Below are 21180 nucleotides of genomic sequence, written 5' to 3' on the forward strand. Positions count from 1 at the left end.
CTCTATTGTTGAGGAATATATGTTTTTTTCCCTATTCATTTCTGCCGTATCAGAATTTAATCTTTTTTTTTCCAACTTACTTCAAAACGACAAAGAAAAAGAAGTAAAACCGGAATTGTAAAAAGTGTCCGAATTCTTGTTACATCGAATGAGATAATTGTCTTTCAGCATACTGTAACTATTATCTGCAATACAAAAAAAAAAAAAAAAAAAAAAAAATGAAAAGGAAAAAAATGAAACAACTGAATGTGTAAAGTACCACACAAACTACTTTTTAATACTTTCCTCCAGCTATTTCTTATTAAAGTCGAAAAGATAAACGTGGGAATCCTTAAGGATATCTTTTCCTGGTAGAAATAGCAGCTAAATCACTAAGACCACATCCTATCGTTTGTAATAAGAGAGGGAATAAGCAACAAAACTTTGGCTATGTGGTCCTCGATATATTTTAGATTCCTGTGGGTACCATTGGGTGGTCACTCACAACTAGAATGCTCTTTTGATCATAGGTTTACTTGACCACGGTGAACAACGTCTAACTAAGGGTTTGGGGGGTCATTATTAAACGTACATGACATTGTTTCTTTTTTTGGACTGGTTCTGCCGGACCAAAGTATTTGACCTATGATATAGGTAGGGTATTCTCATAATACCTATAGACTTTTTTCAAGCTCTAAATTAAAACTTTTGATTCTAAGATTATATAAGTTTTAGTTTGTATTATATGTGTTACAATTCATTTCTTTATATTTATTTGTTATGATTTGATAACAGATTCGTTCAGATTTGGGATGTAGTGAAATGATTTTGGATTTTTCCTTTTCTTTTAGTCAGGAAAGAAGTCAGCGTCCATGGCCCTTTACAGGAGCTACATGACTACTGGAAGGGTGGGAAACCTGGTCCGAATTCCTGCAATAGAGTGGACTCTGGTAAAGGCTTCCAAGGTGCCAAGTGGTGGTGTTAAACTGGGCTGCCCCAAGTAGACCATGGTTGGATTTGAACATTGAAAGCAAAGAGCTTAACAAATGTTGTGAAATATTTTGCTTGGGGTTCTTACAGATCCATCAATCTACAAAACCTGGATTGGTACATTTTTGTCGATTCAAAAGGAATGAAAGGCATTGATAGGATTTGAACTCAGAGTTCAGAGACTTGGAACAGATATTACAAGCTGTTCTATCCAATATGCTATCAATTCGTCAAATGAAATAGTATACCTGTTGTTATTTCATTTTTAATTAGACCTCGGTAGGATTTGAACTCAGAGTTCAGAGACTTGGAACAGATATTACAAGCTGTTCTATCCGATATACAATCAATTCATTAAATGAAATAGTATACCTGTTATTTCATTTTTAATTATTCTATTCAATGAAATGAATCCCTGTAAAACAAACTGTAATTTTAATTCAAAACTTGTTTTCTGGAATATTTTAAACAAGCTACCTTAGACATGTGGTTTCATGTAAAAGAGTTTTAAATGAAGGATTTCTTACATAGGAACAAGTGAATTGTTTTTTCTTCATTTAAATTGGATTGTAAAATTTTTACAAAACCAAATAACTTTATGAAAATACAAATAATTAAAACAAATGGCATACAAGTAAGTATGTATTTCTTGGGAAGAGTGAGAAGGGAAAATCTAGACCGAGGTGCCTAAGGAAGGCCCTCACTTTATACATCATCAAGATTTTGGTTCTTGGCTTACCCTCAAGATTTCTTGGCTTCTGTGTTACTGTTATTCTGAAAGATGAATTTAATCAATTATATTTAGTAAAAAACATACAGACAAAGAAAAAAACAACAACTTTGAAACCATTCAAAATCTATTTTTCGTAATTCAAATAGTTATTTGAAACATAATAGGAGGTAACAAAGTTTCTTATGCTGACATCATCATCATCATCATCAATAATAATTAATAATAATAATTTTCACCTAGCAATAACCATACCTTGGATTTATGTCATTATCCACGTACCACCTCTGTGCAATAATAATAATGTCTGTTTTCCATGCCAGCATGGGCATTAAATGATGGTGATTTCAGTAGATTGAAACACAGACCAACGAGATAGCATCTACTGGTAGCAATAGCAGCAATATCTCTCTCAAATCACACCTAGGCACCGGCATAGCTGCATGGTTTAGAATCTTGCTTCTCAACCATGTGGTCTTGAATTCAGTCTCACTGTGTGGCACATTAGGCAAGGATCTCCTACACTTAAATTTTATGTATCTTCCATGAAAAGTGGATGTATTTGCACTTTCAAAGTGGCTCTGTCCTGTGGTTTAAACCCCATTAGTGGGGGTTAAATAATATTGTAAGATGTTGAAATTTTGGAAATCGTCTTTATTTAGTACCTAGTAGTTATGTTGTTATTTTCATTGAAATCGGAAGTATATGTAATTTCACTGGGGGTGTTTGCCCCCCCCCCCCCAGCCGCCTAGCAGCAATGGAAATAAAATTTTATGTAGCTCATCGTCTTTCTCGTAAAACTTTACATTAGAATACATACTTTGTTTTTATGTATCTTCTATTCCCTTTTGTCCTACAGATGTACAAACACACAGACGTTGAGCTTTATTATATATATATATATATATATATATATATATATATATATATATATTCACTATGATAGATCGCTGACCACTACATTTATATTTTTTTTCTCCTTGTTTCTTCCTGTGTTCCTTTCAGTTGAAGAGCGTAGGCTCGAAACATCAAAGACTTTCTCTATTCCCGAGCGTTAAACTAATAACATCCATTTGTTGTTTACACCACCTGTCTTCGTCTGTTGTTTTTATCGTAAATTCTCCCATATATATATATATATAATCATAAATATATAGGGCTTAGCATGAGATGCTTCACCAACATACTAAAAATTTAGAAAAAGCAGTCAAAGAACTACTGATTCCAAACTACAAATTTTTCTCTAACGGATGGCGATATTTATGATTATAAATGGTTTTACCGATAAAGGTTTTTTTCATACTGAACTACTTGGCAAAATTGTTAATTATTAATTTTATTACTAATTGGCAATTCCCTGCCCTATATCTGTATAGTTATATTGATGTCTCTTATTGGATGGTTAAACTGTAACCCTTTTATACGGGACTTTTTATGCGGGACTATTTGTGGCGCACATGGAATAGATTCTTGGGGTGAAGTGTTTGAACTTACTAGCCGATAAATTTTGTGAATGCCTTGCTCATGTGTTTTTGATGTCGCATGGTCAAATTCCCATGAGTATATAGACACTTTCAAATTTATCGAACACCATGCTGATGATCGGAGTAGGGTAGCTTTATACTCTTAACCGAGAAACGTCGTACATGGTTAACTAAAGGCAGGTTTGTTTTTGCTTTTCTCTTCTGTTTTTGTTCTGTGTGTGCCATAAATATCGCCATCTGTTAGAGAAAAATTTGTAATTTGGAATCAGTAGTTCTTTGACTGCTATTTCTAAATTTTCAGTATGTTGGTGAAGCATCTCATGCTAAGCCCTATATATTTATGATTATAAATGGTTTTACCGATAAAGGTTTTTTTCATACTGAACTACTTGGCAAAATTGTTAATTATTAATTTTATTACTAATTGGCAATTCCCTGCCCTATATCTGTATATATATATATATATACATACATATATATATATATATATATATATATATATATATATATATATAAAACCAGCTTCTGTCTACCAGATCCACTCACAAGGCTTTGGTCTGCCTGTGGTTATAGTAAAAGACACTTGCCCAAGGAACCACGTAGATAGGAAGCAAGCTTCTAACCACACAGCCATGCCTGTGCCTATTATTAGGAACTGTAGAAAAAATATTGTTAAAATATTTTGTGCGTTTTTGAAATATAACCAACTTATTGCACATAAACTGTAACTGCAAAATCTTATGTGACCTTAGTTGAGAACTACTGATGTAGAGCATCAGACTAAGATGGTTTTCTCCTACATAGACTTCAGTTCTGCTGGGGATTGACTCCTCTTTTGATCTCATTGGGAATTAGGAAAACCAGTATCAGTAATCTGGTTTCCATGTCATTTAGTACAGCATATATACTTCATAAATCAGTGTGGCCAATCTATCATTAATCAGTTTTACAGCTCTGATATTGCTTGAAGTGTGAACCTACAACACTGCATGACTTTATTTACAAGAGCCAATAAAGGAGCTGTTACAAAGCCTCTCAACTTGCTTGAAATAGCAGCCAAACATGTTATGGTATTTTGGATAATGTAGTCCTAGATGCTCTCAAAAAAATAGGATGTTCATGTTTGGAATGCATTTGAGCATAGCCTTGTCAAGGCTTATTCTAACAATAACTGAAACCTTAACATAAATTGAAACAATAAATATATTCAAGTTATGAATGAATGACCCTTTGATTAGTGGTGTAGTGCTCTACCAATTCAATTATTTGCACCACCTGTTATGTTGCTGTTTAACTCCAGGTCAAGCTGACCTATGATAAGCCATTCCAGCTATGACCAACCTGTGCCTTTTTTATGAGTACAAGATGCAATACGAGGGAGATTTAGCTGCTGTTTTCTTGGTGGGGCAGATTGCACTGCCATATAACGGCTTCCTTATTGGTTTTTCTGTGCAACAGGCATTATTATTCCCACCCTCTCTCTCTCTACTTATATATATGCATTGTTACAGTGGAAGATTCAATCTGCACCCCCCCCCCCCACTCTCTCTCTGTAACTTAGCGTGGTTTGATATAAGAGATTGATAAAATTAGTTGTGCAAAGCTTAAAAACATATCAAGTACCTGGGATAATTCATTTGAAAACCCTTTAAGGTTATGCTCCAGCATGGCTGCACTCCAATGACTGAAACTAAATATATATATATATATATATATATATATATATAAATTTAGTAAATGGAGTAAAACGCATATGTTAACTGAATACTTTTATTTCCAACATATGTTTCGAAGATTACAAATTATACCTTCCATAGGAATAGGTGATGTTGATAAGAATATAATCTTCTCTTCAGGGAAATGCATGGGAATGGAAATAAAAGTATTCAGTTAACATATGCGTTTTACTCTATTTACTAAATTTGTATATTTACTCAAGTACTCAAAATAACAAGGAGTTTCTTTCTACCTCATAAACAGGAGTTACACCACAGTCATTTTGTGATCTTTGCTACCCTGGTATCTATTAACCAATTTATTTTGTCTGAGTTAATAATTAACTCAGAGAAAATAAATACATATAATAATATATATATATATATATATATATATATATATATATATATATATAGTAGTTTCTGTAGTTCTTATCTAAAATCAATTTTACTGTAAATATGTACCAGTAACCAAGCCAATTCAATTGATATGATTTTCCTTTACAAAAGCGTTGGCCTTGTACCCTATGAAAAGAAATGAATATTTATATATAATAAATACAGATTTGTCAGATAAAATTTTCTGATATAGTAAATGTCACTGGTTTCATATTTCTTTGTGGTGAAAGATATGTCAAAGTAAAATACCTGTTCATTTAAATGGAAAGATTTCACTTGTGATTAATGTGTGTTGTTTTCAATGACTGATTAGAAGAAGTCTATAAAATTTTCTTAACAACTGTCAGATCTAATCAAACAAACCCATGTCATTTGTATGTTTACTTGGAGCAGCCAATAAAATCATTGATCCAGGTACATTGTCAGTCTCATCCCAGTTAGAATTGCACTTTTGCATTCTAAGATACAGTTGTTTATTGTAAGGTGTGCAGTGTAGTAGCCATGTTGCATTGTCTCCACAGTTCAGCCTGTTCTTGCATTCCCGTTGTTGTTGCTGTTTTACTTTGGCCCCCAGGTCATTCCTAATTAAACTCTTTGTTATTCTTTTATTCTTTTACTTGTGTCAGTCATTTAATAGCAGCTATACTGGAGCACTGCCTTAAAGGGTTTTAGTTGAAGAAATTGACCCCAGGACTTAGTCTTTGTAAGCCTAGTACTTATTGTATTGTTCTGTTTTGCTGAACAGCTAAGTTATGGGGACATAAACACACAAGCTTAGTACTTATTCTCTTGGGCTCTTTTTCCAAACCGCTAAGTTATGGGGTCATAAACACACCAGCATTGGATGTCAAGCAATGGCGAGGTGACAAGCAAAGACACACAAACACATAAATATATCTGTCTGTTTGTATATATGATTGGCTTCTTTCAGTTTCCATCTACCAAACTCATTCAAGGCTTTAGTTGGCCCAAGGCTATAGTAGAAAACACTTGCCCAAGATATCACACGGTGGGACTGAACCCAGAGCCATGTGGTTAGGAAACAAGCTTCTTACCACACAACCATGCCTGCACCTATATTTTACGGTTTCTATATTTTTGTTGAAATACATGTTATTAAGTTTTGAAATAATGTAGTTTTTAGTAAAATGACTTTATCATTGTTGAGGTGGTGTATGAAACATAAAATTTTAATGGAAAGTTTTGGTGTGGGTGACTGTAGATCAGGAAGTTTGTATCACAGAACTGAAGGTGGTCTCATGTAGTTTGATATCAAATGGGTTAAGCAGATTGTGATTTATTAGATACAGATCACCTATGAGTAGTAAGCAACAAAATTTGAACATTGTCTTCGTTTCCTGTAATTCAGACCACGTCATGGTCCCAGCAAACAAAATGGAAAAGGCATTACCCCAGAGGATGGTGAGGGAGAAGCACTGGAACAGCCTCTCTGACTCATGGGGCTTGCACTTGCAGATACCTGCTTGTGAGCAGAGATATTGTAATTAAAAAAAAAAAATTTTTTTTTCACTATTTATTTATTTTTCCATATTTAGGATTACACCATTCAATGTGTACTTCCTTATAGTCTGTAGTTTGTACATCTATTCCATATGGTAGGGGTCTTAGTAGAGGTTGGCAAGGTTGACTCAGCCATAACACAACAGTTGCTGATTTCTTTGCCTATATCTCTCTCTAGAGAACAATGTTGGGCGGGTAAGTGGGGCACCCAGTACTGCTGTTTGTGTGTGTGTCTGTGTGCACGTGTGTGTGTGCATGCACATGCATAGGTGAGGGGAGGGGGACATCATTTTAGTCAAAGAAAGATGGGGCAGTACTTCAGTCTCTATATTTTTTCAGCATCACTAAGGCTATTGGAAAGGACTTATCCTCACACCAGATATCTATCCCAAATTCCTACAAGAGTGAACTCTGCTAAAGGAAGCTTAGGACCAGGTAGTGGTGATGAAATATGACCACAGATTAACTCTACTATCCAAGAAGTTTACAGAAAGTGCCAGAATAAATACCAAATGATATCTCTCTGGTATGCTAGCAGTTATGCCAATTCATAGTGTTACTTTATATTATTGACCCTGTAAGGATGAAAGGCAAAGTTGGCCTCAGTGAGATTTGAACTGAGAATGCAGAAATTGGAAGCAATACTGCCTAAGTATTTCAATTGCTCTAAACACCCAGCCAATTCGTCATTCATGCACCTTCTGTGTTTGTTAGAAGTGAGTGGGAGGCATAGTGTTGTTATTGTTAGGGGTTTAACTCCAGTTCTGCTTTGATGTGGCAGACCTATGATCAAAGACATTCCAACCATGACCGTAATGTCTTTTTCAAACAGTTTAGCTCAGACTATATTATTTAAAGTCTTTGCTTTTAAGAAAATAATGGTCAGGTGTGATTTGAGAAGAGTTGGACCGCTATTTCTAGCTGTCCATAGGGGCTTATTTATTGGGAGGGATTGTGTTTTTCAGGAGGTCTTATACGGTGGTGTTGTAATGTACTGTAGATGTGTATGGAAGTGGTTAAACTTGTAATTGATTTCGAATTTTGGCACAAGGCCAGCAATTTCGAGGGAAGTGGTTAAGTTAACATTGACCCCAGTGTTCAACTGGTACTTATTTTATCGACTCCAAAAAGATAAAAGGTAAAAATCAACAGGTGGAATACCACTAATTATTTTGCCTGGCATGCTACTGATTCTGCCAACATACTGCCTTGATTAAACTTGTTAATAAATATCATTTTATTGATGTGTCAAGACAGTTTAATTTTTTATTAATGCATAAATAGAAACTCTATCTTCATTGTAAATTAAACTTTAAATATTTGGACACATTTACAATACCTTAGAAGAATAATTATTACAAGACCATCCTAAAAGTAATGTAACTCTATGTTGACCCGCTAAAAAAAAAAGCAGCCAGATCTTTTGTGAAAAATTATTTTATCTTTTTATAGACATATATTTTCATAGATGCATATCCTTAAAGTACAATAGATATTCAAACAGATTAGTTACTTTCTTGATAGCTTCAACCCTTTTGATATCAATCTACTTGAAAACTTGGTCCTGTGATACAAACTTAAAGTGATCTAAGTTGCAATCTTTTATCAAAATTTCATATTAATTTATGTTGTAAACACAAGCTTAATAATGACAGTTATTTTACTAAATTCTTCAGTTCACGTTGTTCCAAATCACACGGCTGTAAAAGGGAGAATGTTAGCTTGTCCACCTTGCCACTGGAGTGGAATCACTTGAAAGGTAAAACAATGCAAGGAAGTGTATTGTGACCAGTGGTGTATAACAAGACAATACACTTGTAAATACAGTGATGTGCACGTGTGCACACACATCCATGCACATACATTTATTCATTTCCTTGTATAACAATGCAAAAATGTTTCGTTTGTACATTTTGCTTGGTGTGAAACAAGTATGAAAAAGAAATCTAAAATGAAATCATTTTCTTCCTGCTAGAACTAAAACAAAATCAAAATACATTAGTGTTTTTTGGATACTGTGAATTTAAAAAAGATGTTTTAAGCCACTTTGTCAGAGACCAAAACACATTCTAAATTATCTTATGGATTTGAAAGACCTTTTTTCCCCCTATTACTTAGCACCAATTTGAATATTGTTAATTCAAATATTTTACTTTTTAAATTTTGTAGTTAAAATGTTAATATATTACTTCTAAATTTTGATTTGAATATATATTTTACTTTTCAAGTTTAGTGGTTCAAATGTGAGTGTAATTTCTGATTTGGTAACCGTTTTCTAATTTGAACACAGAATCTATGAGTTTGAGACTTTTGTCCTTATTTCGTTTTAGTCATAATCTGAAATTTATTTTGAATAGAAACATTTAGTCTAAATCAACAATTTCTCTTTCGTATACTCTTTTTTTTTTTTTTTTGTAACTGGATCAAAGTTGTTCAATTTCTGTTAACGTAAGATCAAGTTTACTTTACTGCAATTTGAACTATAAAACTATAATGATTGTATTTAGTATTTGTTCATCTTATCTGCGTTTAAAATAGGCTGTAGCAATCTTGACTGATGCATTGAAAGTGAAAACTTTATGCAAGGGAATTAAGTCAATGAACTTTTAAAAGTTACTTCCCTTGAATTATCCAGCGCACTGTGTTTAGTTTTCTGTATTCTGTTTTCAATTTTTACGCACTTTCGTGTTCATGTTAATACGCATGTTTGTCAACTTTCAATCATACTCCTCTTTGAGATAAACTTGAATAGTTTTCAGAAATATGATATTTACTTAATGATTCATAGCTCTGCTTGATAAAATTTGAGCTGGAATTAAACAAAAATAACTATTTTTTTTTATTATTGAATTTTGCTTTTCTCTTTCACGGTATCGTCACACAGTAAAACTATTTTAAATTCTGAAGTAATATGGGGTGGGGACACAATGAATAATAATTACGGCATTTTTGACTTTGAGGAAGAAATATTTTTTTACAAATGTTGCAAAAACTATATCAGCTAAGCAAATGACCTTCTCTAAATGCATTGGAAACACTGTAACATATTCAGAACGTTATTTCAGAAAATGACCTCCATTCTCTTTGAGCATATAAAGAAAAAATTTAGATGGGACAAAATGGGTAAGACAATGGAAGCGAAATTTGCATATTCAGTTCTCCAGAAATGCATTTGAAAAAAGACTCATACACATCAATATCCGTCCTTGGTCATCAAAAAGATCAGAAATGATTTTTGATTACGTCGAACATCTCACTCTCTCTCTTTCTTTTTCTCTCTCTCTTTCTTTTTCTCTCTCTCTTTAAGATGGTAAGGCTTGTGCTCCCCCCCCACCTCACACTGCTTGACAATCAGTGTTAGTTTGTTTATGTTCCTGTCTCTTTGCAGTTTGTCAAAAGAGAGCAAAAAGATAGGTGTCAAGCTTAAAAAAAAAAAATGAAGTACTGATGTCTATTTGTTCGATTAAAACCTTTCAAAGTGGTCATCCAGCATGGCTGCAGTCCATTGACTGAAACAAGTAACACATAAAAAAACACTCTGGTATTCTGGGTTGAACTTCTACTTGGGTATTCTTTAACTTTCACTTTCCCCATAGTCAATAAAACAGGTAGCAATCAGCAAAATCTCTGGTTGATGATTGACTATCTCATTGAGAGGGTGTTGTTGTGCAGTTGAAGGCTAAGAAATTGGTGTTGAAAGATGTTACTGTTATAAAGTTGTTAGTCCCAGGTCTGCAGTGATCAAACAAACCTATGATCCATGGGATTCCAGTTATGACCATCTAATTTCTCTAGGAGTGTTTATGGCTACTTTATGTAACTTCTTAAAGTGACAGTGTGTGAAATTTCACTTCTGTTTTTACAAACTAAACAACTACATAGAGGCTCCCCTGTCTGATTGTAAGGGTGTTTTTAATTAGTGCAGTTTATGTCCAGGTCAACTTTGATCATGCAAGTCTCTGACCAAATATAACATCTTTGATCATAGATAACTGCCCCATCTTTTTGAATGTACAGGCTTTTTTTTAAGACGATAAGGTGTGAATTAATGGCTATTTGACTGTTATTTTTAGCAAATCTAGTGACCATGTTAGCTGTTCTTTTGTTGACTCAATAAAATAAGGCAGTGAATGATAGAATCATTAGAAACTCAAACAAAATGAATTGAGCAATTTGAGTTATGTTTATTTCCCCTTTCTCTTTTGCTCAAAATCCTATTAGGGTCTCCTTCATCTGTCATCCTTTTGGGTTTGATAAAATAACTGCCAGACAAATCGGGGGGGGGGGGGGAATTTATTTGACAATCCACTACCACAATAAATTCATAGCTCTGTGCTGATATGAGTAAATTATCATTATTAGCTTCTTTACTGTACACATTTTCACTGAGTGAGTTTATCCTTAAATGATTTAGACTCTCTGTGTGTGTGTGTGTGCATGCATGTATGTTTGTATTCTTGTGATTGTGTTCTTGCAGGCATACTGTATTTTCCAACATACAAGTCAGTGTAGTATAAAAATGTAGGGTAAACATTCAAGCATCATCACTATCTTTCCAAATCCTGCTGCATTTTCCATAGAAGTTTTGGTCCTCCAAAGTTATCTTGGTGTGTAATTTATCTTGGCTGTAAATTTTGGTCTGAAAAATTCAACTTGTATGTTGGAATATACAACATATATCTTTGTAAGAAATGTATTTGTGGGCTTGTGTATGTTTATGTAAACATTTATATATGTGTGACATTTTTAAATTGTAGAGTTTGTGGCAGGGTTCTTTCTCTTGGCCTATAGCTACTTAAACCAACAGATAAATTCAAATATATACTTGTAATCTGGAACTTTTATAATATTTCCTTGGAGGTTAATTGCAATAGTTCTGTATGGTTAAAAAGTTTACTTCACAATCAAAAGGTTCTAGATTTGATCTCACAAAGTGCTATCTTGGACAAGTGTCTTTTGCTACAGTGATATGTCACCTCAGACTTTGTGAATGAAACTAGGTGGATACAAAATGTGTGGAAGCTCTTTTTGGATGGACCTTTGGTGGTAGCTTTAATCTGTCATTTGGCTTAACATCACCTCCTGGTGTTGTAATCCTTCACATGAATTCTGAGAGGTCATGGCTGCTGCCTTTTCTGCTTTTATTTGATCAGTGTACATTCTTACTAATGTAAAAGTGAGAAAACTAAAGGGATAAGCTATTAGATAAAGTATTTGCTCCTAGGATATGAGTTCAAATTTGTGTCTTGTGTTTCTCAACAGAACCCATTAATCTACACATCTTCAGTTTATCTGGTTGTCCATAATTGATTATGAGAATGATCAGTTACCCGAGAATTTTTTTTATTTCTGTTGCTTCATCCATGCTACATTAACCAAGCACTGACTCTTAAAAAAACTCCCTTGAAATCTAAGGTTGTATTTGCATTTTCATATTTTACATTAGCAGTGACTTTACTAATTTCCAAGATTAGACATGAATTAATGATTGTTTACTTCAGTTTATAAATTATTTTATAAAATATAATCATGAGGTCTTCTTTTTAATTCTCTTGGCTTTATGTGGAGCATCGGGTGCCAATAAGAGTTCTCCATCTATCTTGATCTTTGGCAATAGATTGGAGTTGCACCCAGGTGTAGTTGCTTGCCAATACTTCTTCATTTTGACTTTCACGACTTTGCCTCATATGTAGTCCCTTGAGGACTCACCCCTTTCCAGGACTGGTTTCATATGTAGAAAATTGGTAGTGCAGTATTGCTAACCCTACACCTACAACCTCTCCCTTTCTCAACCAGGCTTGGAGCCAGCTATGGTATTGTTAATCACCGGGCAGTGAACAGAATACAGTATTTACAAGACTAGCTCTTTCAATTACAACTTCAGTCCTTCTGACAAATTTCTGCAGTTTCCACCAATGTAATACCATCCACAGTATTGCACTGACTGAAGGTTAAGGAAGAAGGCATTTGCTCAAACTGAGGAGCAAAATCAGGACTTATTGTTTGTTAAACAAACTTCTTGAGTACACATTTATGTCTATATACCCACTTACTTTTAACACATTTGTGTGTGTACCCATATATGCACGCACACAAAAAGCTTTTTAAAATTTTTTTTGCTGTTTCACTTTTTTACTTTCAGCATTTATTTAGTTAACATTTTCAATTGGTTGGCAGTTTGATTTTTGGTCTACATTTTCAAGTATTCTAAGCTTTCCTTGTGTTTGCCACTTCAATGCTTTGAGCCAGCTTATTCATACATGGAGCAATTTTTTGGAACCTCTACTTGGCTCTTCATCAAAAACAACTGTAAATTGCTTCCTTTCCACGTCTCTTGTTCTCTAATCGATGTAACATGATATTTCTATTCTGGCTGCTAAATATTCATAACTTGGATGATAGCTATGATAGAAGATCTGTATAGATATCCGTTCTGGGGTTACACTGGTAACCCTTGCTGTATACAATTGATTTTCTTGCTCTCTAAAATGCTTAAGGATTTTGGTTAAGGGTCTGATGTACTTTTCTTGCTGTAGGCTATATGCTGCTCTTCGTATAACTTTTGAATCAATATTATGCATATTGCAGTGCTTTCCTTGGTTTTACTTGATTTCTGTCTCCCTTGCTTGTGTGCTTGCTCGGTGTCTCTTTTCTCATCTCAGTGTGAAGATTGCATTCATCTTGTTAGACTTGTTGCATTTCCACGTGTGCTTTGAGACAGCATATACATGTTTGTGTGCAAAAGGTGTGTGTATGTATGTGTGTGTTTGTGTATGCATGTGTCAGCATGTGTGTGTGTACCTGTGTGTATATACTTATGTGTGCATGTATTTATACATATATACAAACATACATTTGTATATGAATACACACACACATATATGCACACACACACACATTCTCACACACACATGCACACACACACACACATATGCACACATACACATATATGCATACACACACACATATATGCACACACACACACACACACACACACACATGTCTCCGTATCAACAAAGTGGAATATCATTTTGATTATTGAGGTACTATCATGGAAAGCTTTTTCGTCAGCTACTATTGTTGTATTTACTCAATACACTCACAATTTATTTGCTAAAATAATATTAATCTTCATAGATAAAATCAAACAAGTGTTTACATTGGACATTTGCTCTGCAATTTCCTGTTCCATCATTCTGGCACTGTTCAGAATGCTAGGGTGTTTTAAAGAGAGCATCTAATAATAAAACAATTGCTTTTTGTTACTGTTTAATAGTTTATGATTCTTGTCAATTACTCGTTTTGTTTTCCATGAGTCTTTCAAATGGAATTCTGCAATAACTTTGATTGATCTGCAATAGTCTTTTGATCTGTATTGCATTTATGGTATTGCAAACAGTTTAAATAGAAGAGTAATATGAACGTAAGGCATTTCCATGTTTGGTGTGTAATAATAGGTATTTCTCTTCATGTAAGTTTCTGTTCAATTGCAATTTTGCTTCTTTGGGGACACGGATTATACATTGAACTGCTGGCACCTATGCCATGTCATTTGAATTGACAAAATAGAGTCCTTCTTTAGTATAGAAGAACTGGCTGATTTAGAAAACATGTATGTATTTTTAATTATAAGCACTGGTGTGGCTATGTAGTTAAGAAGTTTGCTTCTCAACCACATGGTTTCATGTTCAATCCCATATCTACATATCTACATACGTATGTGTGCAATATATATATATATATATATATATATATATATATATATATATATATACACACACACAGGGTATGGTGAATATATTGTCGTCTAAATTACGCAAAAATTATAATAACACTGACATCTCATTTTAACAGATATATTTATCAAAATTGAATTAAAAATCTCTTGAAATACTAAAGAGTAAATTTATTCAATAACATCACCATTGGCTTCAACCATGGCCTCCAGACCACTTTGGAATTTCCTGAAACTCTTCTGGATGGTCTCTTTGTTTAAGTTGGTGAATGCTGCCATAATCCTTGCCTTCAGTTCATCTTTAGTGTTAAAAGGAATTTTGCTGGTCTTCACTCAACTGTGCTCCACACATGATAATTAAGGGTGTTGCAGTCTGGAGAGTTAGGTGGCCAGATGTTAGGGGTGATGTGGTTACAGAAATTATCTGACAGCCATGACTGGGTTCTCCTGCTTGTGTGGCATGATGCAATGCAGAGTCCTGTTGTCAAACATAGGGTCTTCCAGTAGCGACCCTCTTGACCCAGGGCAGCATTACCTCCTCTCCTCCAAGTACTTGATGAAAGCCGCCGTGTTAAGAGTGAGGCCGTGTGGGAAGATGAATGGAGGCATAACGTCACCATTACTAGTGATCATTCCAATCATCATGATGTTGACTGGATCTTTGATTTTTATCACTCTTGATACATGTTTTTAGGACATGGGAAGCCAATGGTCGTTCTGTGTGTTCACCATCTGTTTGTATTGGAGCTTCTGGCATGAATGCCAAGCAGTACAGCATGTCGTTTCCAAATTTCTGGCATAACTGACCCTACTGTACTGTGTTGTCAACAAACTCAAAAACAAACAATGCGCATGAGTGAAATTAAAAGTATAGAAATGACAATTTACCCATCACACCTTGTGTGTGTATATATATATATGAGTATATGTATGTGTGTGTATATATATATATATATGAGTATATGTATGTGTGTGTATTTGTGTATGTGTATATGTGTGTGTGTGTGTGTGTGTGTATGTATATGTGTGTATATATATATGTATATATGTGTGTGTATATATGTGTCATATATGTGTATGTATATATATATATATATATATGCATATATATGTGTGTATATATATGTATATACATATGTTTGTGTATATATATATGTGTGTGTGTGTGTGTGTGTGTGTGTGTGTGTGTGTGTGTGTGTGTACATATATGGTGACGTTATGCCTCCATTCATCTTCCCACACGGCCTCACTCTTAACACGGCGGCTTTCATCAAGTACTTGGAGGAGAGGAGGTAATGCTGCCCTGGGTCAAGAGGGTCGCTACTGGAAGACCCTATGTTTGACAACAGGACTCTGCATTGCATCATGCCACACAAGCAGGAGAACCCAGTCATGGCTGTCAGATAATTTCTGTAACCACATCACCCCTATATATTTTATTATTATTTTTAATTTTTTAATATTTCTAATGTTCTAATTAATATTATATATATACCATTGGTTCTTAATTCATCTCCGAAGAGCGGAATTACTGATAGTAAGCTTATCTTTTGATCACTTTGTGATTATAGTAATATCCGCGAAACGATCGTCAGATGTCTAATTCTTTAAATTTTAGGTTTTTTTATATTTTATATTTTAGACTTTACAATATTCATGCTTAATTACGCATAAATTTTTATACGCATTTATATTCACACGTATATTTATCTACGTTCATATTTTTATACATATTTATATTTATATTTCGTATATTTATATTTTAAATTTTAAATTTATTATATTACCATGTCATATTGGATATATATCTTTCGAAATATTAAATACTGATTTGCTGAGTATATTATTAATAAGTTTATGAATTTATTAATAATATAAAAACACATATATACACATTTATTTGCTCAAAATAATTGAGCACTCAATATAAGTTCAGTTATATATTCTTTTAGAATATTACTTATAAAAGTTATGTATATATATATATGTATATATATATGTTTGTGTATATGTGTGTGCACGTATGTGTGTGTGTGTGTATATATATATATATATATATATATAGATATATATTCATATGTGTGTATATGTATATATGTATGTGTGTGTATGTATGTGTGTGTATATATATGTGCATATATATGTGTATATATATGTGTATATATGTATGTATATATGTATGTATGTATATGTATATATGCGTGTTATTTCTTTACTACCCACAAGGGGCTACACACAGAGGGGACAAACAAGGACAGACAAACGGATTAAGTCGATTATACCTACCTCAGTGCGTAACTGGTACTTATTTAATCGACCCCGAAAGGATGAAAGGCAAAGTCGACCTCAGCGGAATTTGAACTCAGAATGTAGCGGCAGACGAAATACCACTAAGCATTTCGCCCGGCATGCTAACGTTTCTGCCAGCTCGCCGCCTATGTATATATGTGTGTGTATGTATATATATATATATATATATATATATATATATATATAAATATATATATATATATATATATATATATATATATATATACACACACACACACCTCCATTTTCATTAAATTTTAGAGGTTTAGCAAAAAAGTTTTTAAATATAGTTAAAAGTAATTTCCCTAGGAATCACAAGTATCACCACATATTTAATAGATCAAAAATTAAAATATCCTTCTCTACAACACCAAACATAGGATCTACTATTGCTTATTGTAATAAAAGAAAAATTAACAAATATAAAAACAGCTCTAATAATAATAACAATAACAATACCAATAATAATAATAGTAGCAATAGGAGTATATGTAATACACAAAATACTGGAACACCTAACAATAATATTGATATAACAAAACCCCAGCAAAATTCTAACTACCATACATTCGAAAATATACAAAATGCCTTGGATAACACAATACCACAAGCTAATAAAAATAAAAATAATAATTCACAAACAATAAATGTATCTAACTCTGCGATAAATAATACTACAATAAACTCAATAGTAATAACAAACACCAGAAATAATCATAACAATAGTAGACAATATTCATCTGAACAGAAATATAAGAATAAAAATAAAAACTGCTCATGTAAAAATAAAAAATTATGCCCTTTAAAAGGCTATTGTAGAAGATTTAACGTAATATACAAATGCATAGTTACATTAATTGATAATGTACATAGTATGGTATATGTAAGTAGTTCCGTTAATTTTAAACAAAGATTTTTAGCACATATACACTCATTTAAACCAAACATAACTACCAATACGACATCATTAGCTACATATATACATAAACTTAAGAAAAACAAAGTTAACTATAGATTAGATTGGTCAATAATGGATTCAGCCATACCATACACACATAAATCTAATAGTTGCCATCTCTGTATGAAGGAATCACTATATATATTATTATATAAACATAAGAACTTAATAAATTGTCAATCAGAAGCACTTTCAACATGTAGACATAGGTTTTATAAAAGCCTTTAAATATTATAGGAGATTTAATAAAGATTTAGATTAGTGACTACATATACGTTTTTTTTTTTGTTTTGTTTTGTGATATCAAAATATAAGGTGATACTTAAAAATAGATTGATAGATAAATTAATTAGAATTATTTGACTATACGATCATTTACATGACTTAAATTATACATTAAATAAAGATTGAACTGATACTCTTGGAATTAGAACCCGTGCATATCTAATCTATAACAAATGGACAGTTATAATTGCATTAAATTTAAAAATCTAAAAATTTTAATTGGAATCTTCCAATTATAAAAACAAAAAATATAAAAGAAATATTGACCAATTTATAATTTTATAACCTCACATATAATTTCACATTATATTATTTAAGTCTATGAACTATATTTGGAATACAGGACAATGTAATGGATTTTATACATAATTATTATGGATTACTACAGAAGAATTACCAAAGAGGCGTATATGAATTTCAAGATTCTCATACTAAAGTCTACTTATCAAAATCAAAAGTAGTAAATTTTAATTTATATTTCAAACAAACAACATTTTCCCATGTTACTTCATAAATAAAAAAAAAAAACTACCATTCGTTACATTATACAAATTTCACATTTGATATTTCTGAGGAGCAGAAGAATTGTCTATAAATGCTTATCAATATAGGATTCCATTATTCTATATTATCTAAGTCTATGAACTATATTTGGAATACAGGATAATATAATGGATTTTACACATAACTTTTATGGATTATTACAGAAGACCAACCAAGGAAGAATATATGGATTAAAGTCTCATACTAAAGTGTACTTACCAAAATCAAAGGCAGTAATTTTTAATCTTTAATTTATATTTCAAACAAACACCTTTTTATCATATTACTTCATATTTAAAAAAAAAACTACCATTTGATAAGTTATACAAAATTCAAAGTTTATATCTGAAGAACAGAAGAATTGTCTATAAATGCTTATCAATATAGGATTCCATTATTAGGACAGCACTTCTGCGAAACGATCATAAGATGCTTTAAAACTTAATTCAAAACTTTTAACCTGTTATATTTATACTTATACATATTTACATATATTTTTATATATATTTTTAATACAACAATTATTCTACACACGTATATATCTTTCTGATGAATTTTCTAATATTGATTTCCTGATATTAATAATAATAATAATAATATATATATATATATATATATATATATATATATATATATATATATATATATATATATAAATGTATATGTGTATTTTTTCAATGTGTACAAATAACAAGGAAAAAATAAATAGTTACCAGGGTAGCAAAAATTCACATAAGTGCCAAGGATATTACAGCCTGCTTATAAAGGTAGAAATTCCAGGGTTAAGTGAAATGTTTTTGTATCACATGGATAAATTAAGAAATGGAGTCAAACGCAGGTGTTATTCAAATCATTGTGTTTGACTCCTTTTCTTAATTTATCCAAGTTATATAGACATATATATATATGTGTGTGTGTGTGGCTTCTTTCAGTTTCCGTCTACCAAATCCACTCAAGGCTTTCATTGACATGCGGCTATAGTAGAAGACTCTTGCCCAAGGTGCCATGCAGTGGGGCTGAACCCGAAACCATGTGATTGGAAAGCAAACTTCTTACCACACAGCCACGCCTGTGTCTCCTTTACTTGACATTCTCTTATTGTTGTTAATGAATATCATTCATTTCCAACATTCTGCAAGACCATGTCTGGGCATGGGAAAATATTACTTTGCTTGGAAACAAGTGAGAGCTGATGACAGGAAGGGCATCCAACTGTAGAAAACCAGCATGTGAAAGTGGATGGTGGAACAATGATGGTGATGATGAGTTTTAATTTTTTAAGTATGAGCGTTAGGGGCCTGAAGTAGGTATCATTCTGTATGCAAATCAGCTTCAATCCTGATTTGTCTCCTTGTTACACTGATTGTTTTATTATATTGACATACACTGTTTTTAGAATTTGGTGGGAGAGGATGGAATTGGTGCTCATTGGTAAGAAGTAAGATATTTATCTTCTGTCTTATATTAGTCTCTAGGCTGCGGCCATGCTGGGGCATCAACTTGAAGAACTTTTAGTCAAATGAATCACTCCCACTGGCACTTATTCTACTGGTGTCCTCTTGCCAAACATTAAATTATGGGGATGTAAACAAACCAACACCGGTTGTCAAGTGGTGGCAGGGGACAAACAAAGATACATGCATGCGCGCACACACACACACACACACACACACACACACACACACACACACAACGGGCTTCTTTCAGTTTCTGCCTACCAATTCTGCTCACAAGGCTTTGGTTGATCCAAGGCTATAGGGCTATAGTAGAAGACACTTGCCTGGGGTGCCACACAGTGGGACTGAACCTGGACCATGTGGTTGGGGAGCAAGCTTCTTACCATAACAGCCACACCTGACCCTATTGATGTTTTAAAGTGTTTTGTTGGTGCAGGAATTTTGGTGTTGTGTGAGTTATTTATTGCATGAATAGGTCTGCTTACATAGAATATAAGAACGAAGGAAATGCTTTCCATGTTTAGATACCCTTAGCAGTAATATCTCTTCTCAGCCATACACAACGTTAGCGACTTCAGTGATGGCAAATTTTTGAAATGTTTTTTGCTTCTCCGTCTCCTCAGATATAAGAGTAGCCTTCATTTAATGAAGATATAAATGTGCACTGTTGATATAGCTAGTGATGAAAAAGTTATATTTATTTGCTTGTTGGCAAGCTGTATTCATGTTGGCACTCAATTCACAATTCTTCAAAGTTAAATATAGATTATTCATATACATACATGCACACATACACATACACACACATACATAAATACAGACATACAAACATATATACATACATACATACACGCATGCATGCATGCATAGATATGTTTTTCAAGGAGGATATGTTTATATATTTGCTTCCTACTTGAGGGAAAATATTCCATTGTTATGATGTTACATGGTTTCTTGCAATCCGAAGCTGCTGTGGGAGCATGAAGTTGATAAAAACTTTGAATAATTTTCTGATTTGTAATATCATCTTCAATTCACCATTAATAGTAAGTGACTCTTCATAGTTTGTGGTCT

At 33.0% G+C, this 21180-nt stretch overlaps 1 protein-coding gene across 7 annotated transcripts in view; it reads left to right on the forward strand.

The window, feature by feature from the left end:
• LOC106881021 (F-box/LRR-repeat protein 20) overlaps positions 1 to 21180 on the forward strand; it is a 433574-nt gene that overhangs the window by 259797 nt on the left and 152597 nt on the right. The window lies entirely within an intron of this gene.

Source organism: Octopus bimaculoides, chromosome 3, assembly GCF_046866305.1.
Source record: "Octopus bimaculoides isolate indiv1 chromosome 3, ASM4686630v1, whole genome shotgun sequence".
NCBI lineage: Eukaryota > Metazoa > Mollusca > Cephalopoda > Octopoda > Octopodidae > Octopus > Octopus bimaculoides.